The sequence below is a fragment of the Corvus hawaiiensis genome, chromosome 7 (assembly GCF_020740725.1).
Source record: "Corvus hawaiiensis isolate bCorHaw1 chromosome 7, bCorHaw1.pri.cur, whole genome shotgun sequence".
Taxonomy (NCBI): domain Eukaryota; kingdom Metazoa; phylum Chordata; class Aves; order Passeriformes; family Corvidae; genus Corvus; species Corvus hawaiiensis.
Window position 1 is genome coordinate 39,706,736 of NC_063219.1, and position 10,400 is coordinate 39,717,135.

Below are 10,400 nucleotides of genomic sequence, written 5' to 3' on the forward strand. Positions count from 1 at the left end.
ATTAAAGCGTATTTCAGAAGCCGTGGGCTTCTGAAGGGGTTCTGCGTGGCCGGGCTTTGGGAACCAGGAGTTGTTGTGGCCATAATTCGGATTGTTGCTAAAAAATAGCACCGAGGAGGCAGAGCTGGGGACGCTGCGGCACTGCCACACCCCAGAACCTCGCTAAAAACCTCTCTGGAGGGGACAACAAGTGCCAGAGCTGTGTGCGGGCTCCCACGGGGATACAGCTGCTGTTAATTAGCTCAGCCTAATCAGCAGGATGTGCCCTTCCCTTTGGAATGAGGGCCCCACTCCACACCCAGCAACTGCAGCCCGCAGAGCTTTGCCACCTGTTTGGGAAACAAAAGGAAAATTACCTGGCAAAGAGGTGGGAACGTACAGGGGGATTGCGAGAATTGGGGTCCTGCTCTGGTTAAATGAGCCCGGGCTGTTTTGAAGGCTGGGATGGGCAGGCACGGCCACAGGGTTCGAGGTTTGCAGCTGGAGGGACCAGGGATTTCTGGCACTGGGAAAATGGATGAATCCAAGAATGGTTTGGATTGGGAGGGCTCTTAAATCCCATCCCACCCCTGCCGTGGGCAGGGACACCTCCCACTATCCCAGGCTGCTCCAGCCTGGCCTGGGACACTTCCAGGGATGGGCCAGCCATGGAATAACCTGTGCCAGGGCCTCCCCTCCCAGCCAGCCAGGAATTCCTTCCCAATCTCCCATCCAGCCCTGCCCTCTGGCACTGGGAAGCCATTCCCTGTGTCCTGTCCCTCCATGCCTTGGCCCCAGTCCCTCTCCAGCTCTCCTGGAATCTCTTTAGGCCCTGCAAGGGGCACCCAACACCTGACTGCCCATCAGCTCAGGACGGGGCTGCAGCTTTTCCATCCAAAATTCCTGCAATTCCCTCACGAGCCAACGGCCAAGGCATGAGAGAAGAAAGTTCTGGAGCTCCAGGATTATTCCCATCCCTTGCCCCCTCTGCCTGTTTCAGTGGGGAAAGGAGCAGAGCAGAATTCCCAGCGCCGGTGCAGGGAGCAGCGACATTCCCGGTCCCAGAGATCCCGTCTCGTTACCATGGAAACAACCTTGGATGGAAAGGACACTCCACCGTTCCTGTGTGAGCAGCGCTGAGCGAACGGAGCTCATCCACAGGGCAGGTCCTGCACGGCTGCGATTCCCGTGCCGCTTTCCAGAGCGGAATTCCAGAGAGGAAAGCCGTTCTTCCATCACCCAGCCCAGCAGGGAGCTCAACATCCCACATTCCTTCCCCTTTAATGTCCCTTTACAGCACGGGGGTGGCTCTGCTGTCACCCCATCCCCGGGCACCCCCTGCCCAGCCAGGGCAGGGCTGGCAGCGCCTTTTGTGCCTTGCCAGCGTTCCCAAATCCCTCCCTGCCCTGGGAGCTCGGCTCCATCTGGCACAGCCGGGAATGTTTAATTAACGAGCTTTTTTTAGCCGAACCACGCACCTTGGAGCAGGTGGGCACGGGAAGGCCAGGGGAGGGATGGGCACCTGCGGGATCAGCTGGAATCCGTGGATACCTTCTGGAAAAGGGCAGGAAATGTTTGCACTCAGCATTCCCGGGCTCCTTGGGCTTCACACCTAAATCCTGCCAGGAGCAAAGAGGGAATGCTGGAGCTTCACGCCCTGCAATAGGATGGACAGGAAATGCTCCCAATATTCACCCTGTCCCTCCCCTGGCCCAGCCTGAGGCCGTTCCCTCTCTCCTGTCCCTGTTCCCTGCGAGCAGAGCCCGACCCCCCCGGCTGCCCCCTCCTGTCAGGGACTTGTGCAGAGCCACAAGGTCCCCCCTGAGCTCCTTTGCTCCAGCCTGAGCCCCTTTCCCAGCTCCCTCAGGAATTCTCCAGCCCCTTCCCAGCTCCCTCAGCTGATCCAGGTATTTCTAATTTGGGGGGGGAAAGTCCTTAATTTGGTAATTCCTAATAACACATTTCCCTGAAAGTTTTGACAACTGAAAATAGAAAGCCACCAAAACCCTGTTTTCCAGAGCTGAGTCACTTTGGAGTGAGAGTGCCCGGCACCCATGGGCTGGGGAGGGGTATTTTGGTCATTCCACGGAGCCGTTCTGTGATTCCCTGAACCCTTCTCGTGAAGGGCAGCTCAGCACATCCCAGCCTGGTGTGGGCTGGAAGGGACCATAAATCCCGTCCCATTTCAACCCCAACACCTCCCACTGTCCCAGGCTGCTCCAGCCCCAATGTCCAGCCTGGCCTTGGGCACTGCCAGGGATCCAGGGGCAGCCCCAGCTGCTCTGGGCACCCTGTGCCAGGGCCTGCCCACGCTCACTGTAAAAAACCTTTTCCTTTATCCAGTCTAAATCCCTGCTTCTTTCACCTTTTCCTGTCCCACCAGGCACCTCTTGGCTCCTGCAGGGAGACGGCCAAACCCCAGAAGTTTGGGCTGACATTCCCCAAAGGAATCACTCCCCTGCACCTGCTCCTCTCCGAGCCACGGAGTTGTTCCCTTGCGGGTTTTACCACAAACATCCCCATTTGTGTGATGTGAACTCCTGCCATTGTTTCCCAAGTGTTTATGCATCAAAATGTCACCTTGGAGTTCTCGCTGTTTCTGGAGCTGTTGTATTTTTAAAAGAACGTTTTCGAGGGAATGACATTAAATAATGTGGGAAGGGCTGCTAAAGACACCGGGCACAGCTCCAGCATTTCGCTACTCTCATCCCCCAGCTTGAGGTGCTGGTTCTCCCTCCCTTGGATGTATCCATTTATTCCCGCTCTGCCCTTTTCCCGGCTGTTGGTGAGGAAAAAGGAGCTGCCCTTGGAACTGGGATTTACTGTAATCACCTGCCTTAATTTCCTTGCCTGCCTCTTCCAGCACATTCCCTGAAAACCTCACTGGAAACATCTGGAAGTCATTAATGGCAGAGCCCTGGGTCGCACCTGACTGTCACCACTTGTGGCTCAGTCCCCAGAGAGTCCCTAATTTGTCCAGGAAAGTTCCTCCTCCTGAGGGCCATCCCTCAAACCCTGGCATCATTAAGGCAAGGCGTTCAAAAACAAACCGGGAAGCAGAAAAACACTCAGCAGTCGTTAAATGGAAGTGCCTTAATTAAGCAAAGAAAGTGATTATTATTAGAACCTCATTTCTTATTTATAAGCAGCAGCAAATGTTAATAAGGGGAAAGTCAGCGGTTGCTTAGTGAAACCCAAAGCAGCTGGGTCAAAGCACAGAGAGAAGGAAAAATCCAGCTCCAGCAGCTCCTGAACAGCAGGGGTTTCAAATTTGGCTTGGAATGAGGAGGAGGCAAAGCTGCAGAGCTCAGAGGGGTGGGATGTCCACCCCAGGAAGGGCTGGGATCTGCTGAGAGCCAGGCTGGGGCCACTGCTGATCTCAGACCCAGCAGCTCTGACACCACAAAATCCCAGAACCCCTGGGGCTGGAAAAGCCCTCCAGGACCATTAAACCCAGCCCGTGTCCCATTCCCAGCCCAGAGCACCGAGTGACTCAGCTCTGGAAGAGTTTTTTGATGGTTTTCTATTCCCAGCTGTCAAAACTTTCAGGGACATGTGTTATTAGGAATTGCCAAATCCAAGGATTTTTTCCCCCCCCAAAACAGACCTCCCTGGATCAGCTGAGGGAGCTGGAAAGGGGCTCAGCCTGGAGCAAAGGAAACTCAGGGGGGACCTCGTGGCTCTGCAGAACTCAGCACTGTCACCTCCAGCCCTTCCTCGGACCCCTCCAGGGACGGGGACTCCAAATCCCCCGGGCAGCCAGGGATGAGCAGGGATGAGCAGAACCCGCTGCCCCTGCACCTGGAGCCCAGAGTTGATTCCCACCAAGGCGGATTTTCCCTGCTTTAGGCAGGGATGGCAATTATCTGCTTGACCACGAAATTACAGGCTGTTAGAAGTAATTTCATTCATTTGATAATTACAAGATTAACCAAAGCTCTCTACGTAGCGAGAGTTCATCTCGCACACTCTGTGGGCTGGAGCTCATTAGCTGGGACTGGCTGCTCTTAATCTAAAGGATAATAGCCCTGAACATCCAGAAAAACCTCCAGTTTCCTCTCCAGGACCCATTACCCGCATTTTTCCATGGCAAAGTGGCTCTGCCCGGGGTAAATAACAGCTCAGGGTTTGAGCCGAGCCCTCTGCAGCCCCTCCGGGCTGTCAGGAGCCTCCCACCCCCGCTGGGCTCATCCCCAGCTCCCTACAAACACCGGCAGTGCCGCCTTCGGGAAACTGGGAGCGAGGAGGGGCAGGAAGGAGGGATGGGGATGGAAAGCAGGGCTTTGGTAGAGGCTAGGGAGAGGTTTTTGCAGCAGGGTTTAGCACATTGGAGCAGTTTAGGGCTCCGAGGTTCCCTGGTGCTGTTACAGCCCCAGCTCCGGCCCCCGAGCGCTCCCGAAATCCCAGAAGGGTTTGAGGAGGAAGGGACCTTAAAGCTCACCCACGTTAACCATCCCAAACCAACACTTGTCGTGAGGGCAAGCGTGAAAAAGCAGCAAACGCGGCGGTGGAAAAGGCATTTCATCCTGGTTCCAGTGGCTGGACACCAATCCATGGATCAGCTCGTGCGGAGAGGGGACATTTATGGGCACGGCTAATTCCAGCTCTGGGTCACAGAGGCAGCTCCTGGAAATCACTCCTGGAGCTCCTGGGGATCCTCAGTCCCCACATCCTCCCAGTGGTGGTGGAGCTCACTACAAAAGGGATCCACAATTAACCCCAGAACTGCCATTAACCCCGCTCTAATCCCCTCTGGATTGAGTGATCCCCTTTGGAGTGATCCCATTTCCTCCCGCTTGTGCAGGAGCTGCTCACCAGGAGGGATCCAAGGGCTGCTCTCACAAAAGCCTCTGAATTACCCAGCTGCTAATGAGCTCCTCCCTCCCTGCATGCCCGGCCCGAGGCGGCTGCTGATGGGACCTGGCCTGGTTCAGGAGAAAATCCAGGAGCCAGCCTGGAGCTCCAGGTGTTTGTAGCCAACATTCCCTGTCCGGAGTTAATCACTGGGGGAAACTCGCATTTCAGGCACTGCTTACAGCGGGGTTGGAGGTGAAGAGAACGGAAATATAAAATGGTTTGGGGTAGAAGGGACCTTAAAGCCCATCCAGTGCCACCCCTGCCATGGCAGGGACACCTCCCACTGTGCCAGGCCGCTCCCAGCCCCAATGTCCAGCCTGGCCTTGGGCACTGCCAGGGATCCAGGGGCAGCCCCAGCTGCTCTGGGCACCCTGTGCCAGGGCCTGCCCACCCTCCCAGGAAACAATTCCTTCCCAGTTTCTTCTTTATCCAAACCCGAAGACTCTGTTCTTGTAAGGGCACCTTAAAACCCAGGGAGTAAATCCTGCTCCAGAAACAGAAAAATCCCTCCCTAATTCCCATTTTATATGCAGGAAAATCGTTCCTGGTGTATATTGGTATCTCAGGAGCACCAAAGGGTTAAATCCTTCAGGGTTAAATCAACCACAGCCCAAATACATCGGGGACTCTCAGAGATCCTAAACGGTGAAGCACACAGGGTGGAAAGCTCTGCATTTCCATGGAGATGGAGGAGGAGGGCTCTGCTCTTTGTTTTCCAAGCCTGCACACTGTCCAAAGGACTTTTATTCCCACTCCAGGGCACTCCATGGAAATGCAGCCTCCAATCAACACCCGCTCCCCCTCCCAGCTCCCCTCTCTGCACTGATCTCAGATGAACCCAGGGTGAGCAGGACAGGGCTCAGCAAACAGGGAACACCTGGGGGAAACCTTCAGAGCCCTCAGGAGCTCTGGGATGCTGCTCTGGAGAGCTCCTGCAGGCCAGGATGGACAGAGGGATCCAAATCCAAACAGTTACAGAGCCAGAGCTGCCAGCACCCGGCTCGGGATGCAAATCCAGCTCCAGCTGCAGTGCAGGAGCTCTGAGCATCCCATGGGATCGGAATCTACTTCAGCAGATTGCATCTCCTCCAGCCTGAGGAGTGTTTGGGTTCTCACACCAGCCTGCTAATTATGGCTTCCACTTATACCTGGGAATCGCAGCAAATATTCCAGAGAAGCTGTTTTGCCTTGGAATGGTTCCATATGCTACAAAATAATGAGATTTTGCCATTTTTCAGGAGCTGTGCATGTGAAGATAGAGCAATTTGTCAGCACAGGATGGGGAAGTTGTAGGGACAGGCACATCTATCTGGTCCCAGAGGCTGGAAACGCTCCAGGGTTTGGAATTACACCCTTCAGGCTCCTTTGCCTGGTTCTCCCTCTCTATCCAGAACAGCTGGAAGTCCTATCCCAGCCCAGGGTAGCTGCGCCAGGAGCCTGGCACAGGCACATTCCATCCAAAGAGATGGAAAATGGACAGAGCTGCGCCCAGGATACACAAATCCGAGCCAGGCAAGAGGGGAAAATGCAGCCGAGCTTCCACGGGGTTCTGTGGATGCATCAGTCTCACTCCAGGCAGGAGCTGACAACACTAAACCAGATCCTGCAGCCACGGTGTCCCCAGGGTGGGAAGGGCACTGGGAAAACTGGGAGAAATTCTTCCCTGTGAGGGTGGGCAGGCCCTGGCACAGGGTGCCCAGAGCAGCTGTGGCTGCCCCTGGATCCCTGGCAGTGCCCAAGGCCAGGCTGGACACTGGGGCTTGGAGCAGCCTGGGACAGTGGGAGGTGTCCCTGCCCATGGCAGGGTGGCACTGGATGATTTTAGGGTCTCTTCCCACCCAAACCATGGGATACCTGAACACATCAAGAAAAACCATTTCATGGAATCTTTAAGGCTGGAAAACCCTGCAAGGCTGATCCACATCCTTTCCTCAGCACTGCAGGTGTTCCACTAAGCCAACCCCAGCCCCGTTCCTACCCAACCTCCCGGCTCTGCTGCGGGGTCAGAGCACCTTCAGCTCCCTTTAGAGCTCCAGTTCACACCAGGAATCACCCCAAACCCCCTTTAACAGGGTTGCGAGCAGGCTCTGCCCCTCCGCACTCAGCCAAGTGCCAGACAAGCTGCACTGCAAGTTCTCAGCCCCAACACCACTTCCCCAATGAAATTCAGTCTCCTGAGCACTTCCACGCCCCAGCGAGCCCCCAGGGCCATTTCTGGGAGCAGAAAGCCATTTACAGGGTTTGATCTCAACTGGTGAGGAGCTGGGAGAGCCATGAAAGGAGATCCTGGGATCCAGGAGGGATTTAGGACATTTGCACAGCACCTGCCACCACGGGAGTCACATCCTCAGGTGGATTCTGGATTTCTGGGTTTGCAGCTCCTTCACTGTCCCCAGGCACTCCCAGAGCCCCGGGAGCACAATCCCTCCCCAGGCACTCCCGTCCAGCCCTCCCGGTGCTGTGGGAAGGGCAGGAGCCCTCCCGAGGCAGGGGCAGCCCCCAGGAGCAGCCCGGCTGCACAGGGACCACCCTGAGCCACCCCGCCCAGCTCCAAACCACGCCAAGCACAGCCAGCCCCACCCCAGCCACCCAAAGCCCTTCCCAAAATCCCACTGCCACATCCCCGCACCCCACAGGCACCCCACACCAGCAGCAAGGACAATTCCTGCAGGGAGCCCAACCATCCCAGACTGCTCCTTCCAGGGCAGCTCCTACTGGGCCTGACCTGGAGCAGGGCAGGGTGCTCCTAATTAGCACTTCAGCTAATTAGCTAATGAGCTGTAACCGTTTTATGGCCTCCCAGGAGCAGCTTGGGGCTGTGCTCTTGCTGCAGCTCTGCTGCCCCTTCCCCAGGCAGGTTTTGCACCATCCTAAATCATTTTCCTTTGCCCTGTTCTCCCTTTGTTCTGTCCCCAAAGCAGTCAGATGGCCCATCCCGGCCTCAGGGAGATCGTGCCAGGAGCCTGGCACCCCACACCCCATCCAGAGAGATGGGGAACGGCTCAGACAGGAGCTGCAAAGAGCTGTCCCAGTGTTTGAGGCTGGCTGCAGGCAGGGCCAGAGCCCGGTGCAGTGACCTCCCTGGTGACAGGGGACTGTCCCCCACCCCTGCAGGGGCTCCTGAGCCATGGGACGTGGCACCTGGGGACGTGGAGAGCCTGGCTTCGAGGTCTGCGCGAGCAGCCTGGGCACACATTGGCACTCAGAGTGTTCTAGAACGAACCATCCCGGTTGGAATCAACCACTGCCACTCAGACTCCGGGAATCCCGGAATGCTTTGGGTTAGGAATGACCTTAGAGATGCCATTCCTACTCTTCTGTCTAGGAGAGGCCCTGAAACACTTCTCCTGTTGTGGGGAGCTGATTTCTGAACTCCACCTTTGCATGCAGGCAGGGAAGGGGTTTGCAGTTCTGCTGGCATCCTTTCCCTGCTGGGCCGTAGCTTCGCTCTACCCCATAAAATGCTCCTGAGTGACTCAGCTGTTCCAGCACCACCCCTCTCCTGCCCACCCCTCGGTCTGGATACACGGATTTAACAACCTTCTGAGCGCTCCTTTCGAGCTGACAACTTATTCATTAAATGCATCCATGTCTCCAAGTGCAGTTCCCGTTCTCCAGGGCAAACAGGCTGGGAGAGGCCCGGCAGGAGACAATTCCAGCCCTAAGAAGAGCTAAAGCACGCACTTGTGAGAGATTAAATACCGTTAAGTATTTATAACTCTTTCCTCGTTATCTATGGATGAGCATAAAAGGTTTTTACCTCCACAGAGGGGCTTTGCATATGGATGAATCATGGAGAGAGGAATGAAGTCCTGTTCCCTCCAACACCCTCTGGAGAGCAGCACCGTGAGTGCCTTTCCGTGTAGGGCTGGCGTGACGTGTTCCTCCATTCATAATGCAGATTATTCCCACTCAAAATGTACCCCTGTTCCTCTGGAGCTGCCGAGCTCAGCCCCACGGCCCAGCGGGTTTGGGATAGGAGCTGCTGCATCCAGAGCCTCCTGTGGGATTGGGATCCAGGGGTCCAGCCCAGCTTGGGGTGCTGGGTCCCAGGGTGGATTCTCCAGGAGCTGCAGCCCCCCTGGAACTGCCCTGCCTGGGGTGGAGATCCCAGAGCTGCCGGGACTGGCACGTTGAGGGTCCCACTGGACACCCCTCGTCCGAGGCACAGGGTGGGCAGGAGGTGAGGGAGAACCTTGGGGATCCCAGCCCATGCCAGACCTGCTGCTGCATTCCCACCTCTTCCACACCCGGGATGCAGCTGCAGGGTTTAAGGACCCTTTTTGTGATCGTATCCCAGACGGGATTGGGTTGGAAGGGACCTTAAAGCCAATCCCATTCCATCCCCTCCATGGGCAGGGAAGGCAACCTGCCAGCCATGTTTGAAGGCAACTTCAATGGGGCTTTTTGTGCACCTTAATTGGCTTTCTCTGCCCCTTTAATTGGCCTTTCTCTGCCCCTTTAATTGGGCTTTTTCTGCACTTTTAATTGGGTTTTTTAGGCCACTTTAATTGGGCTTTTTCTGCACCAAAATAGGGAGGAAAAGGACCCAAAGCAAACCTTGTCTGATGCAAGCTGCCAGTACAAGAATTGTGCCCTCCTGGAGCACTCTGGGGCTGCTGTGGCTGAACCCCAAGGCCCTGGCACAGCTTCCAGGTGCCCTTTGCCAGGAGCAGCAGCCGTGCTCTGCCCAGTTTTCCCTCTCCAGTGCTTCCCTGAGGATTCACGGCGCAGGTGCTGGGGATTCATCACCCCTGAGGAGGTTCAGCCTGGGTGAGTCCCCAGCTCTGACCCCTGGAGAGGACGAGGACAGCACCCAGGGCTTGGGAAGCCTCAGGGAATTATTGGTTTTTTGTCTGTGCCACAGAAGGGTTTGTTCTTCCTCTCTGCCCTGGGAGGAGATAATGATTCAATTATTTAATGATTAAAATGAAATTAAATTAATTATCCAATTATTTAATTAAATTTTATTATTAATTAGTTAATATTTTAAAATATTTCTGCTTTGAAACACCTCTTGGGATAGGTTTGGGAAAGGTTCCTCTGGTGCTGAGGGAGCTGAGAAGATCCCAATCACACTTCACCTGCTAACGCCTTGTTCCTGTTTACCACAAACCCTGGCATTAACCAGGTGATGGATGAGCTCACTCTGCTCTTCCTTGGGAATGGGAGCAGGGAATGCTTGGATAATTACCTGTGATGAGAGAAGACCCTCCTGAGCTCTGGTTTAAACGAGCTGAGGGACTGGAATCGTTCTCTCTTTAATTAAATTCCTGACACATCCCATATTTCACTTCTCCATTAGCCTTGGACCTCTCCAAGGCTTCTCTGGAATCTGTGACTCCAAGGGTTGTGGAAGAGGGAATTCCTGTGTGGAGCTGGTCTGGAATCTGTGACTCCAGGGGCTGTGGAAGAGGGAATTCCTGTGTGGAGCTGGTCTGGAATCTGTGACTCCAAGGGCTGTGGAGAGGGAATTCCTGTGTGGAGCTGGTCTGGAATCTGTGACTCCAAGGGCTGTGGAGAGGGAATTCCTGTGTGGAGCTGGTCTGGAATCTGTGACTCCA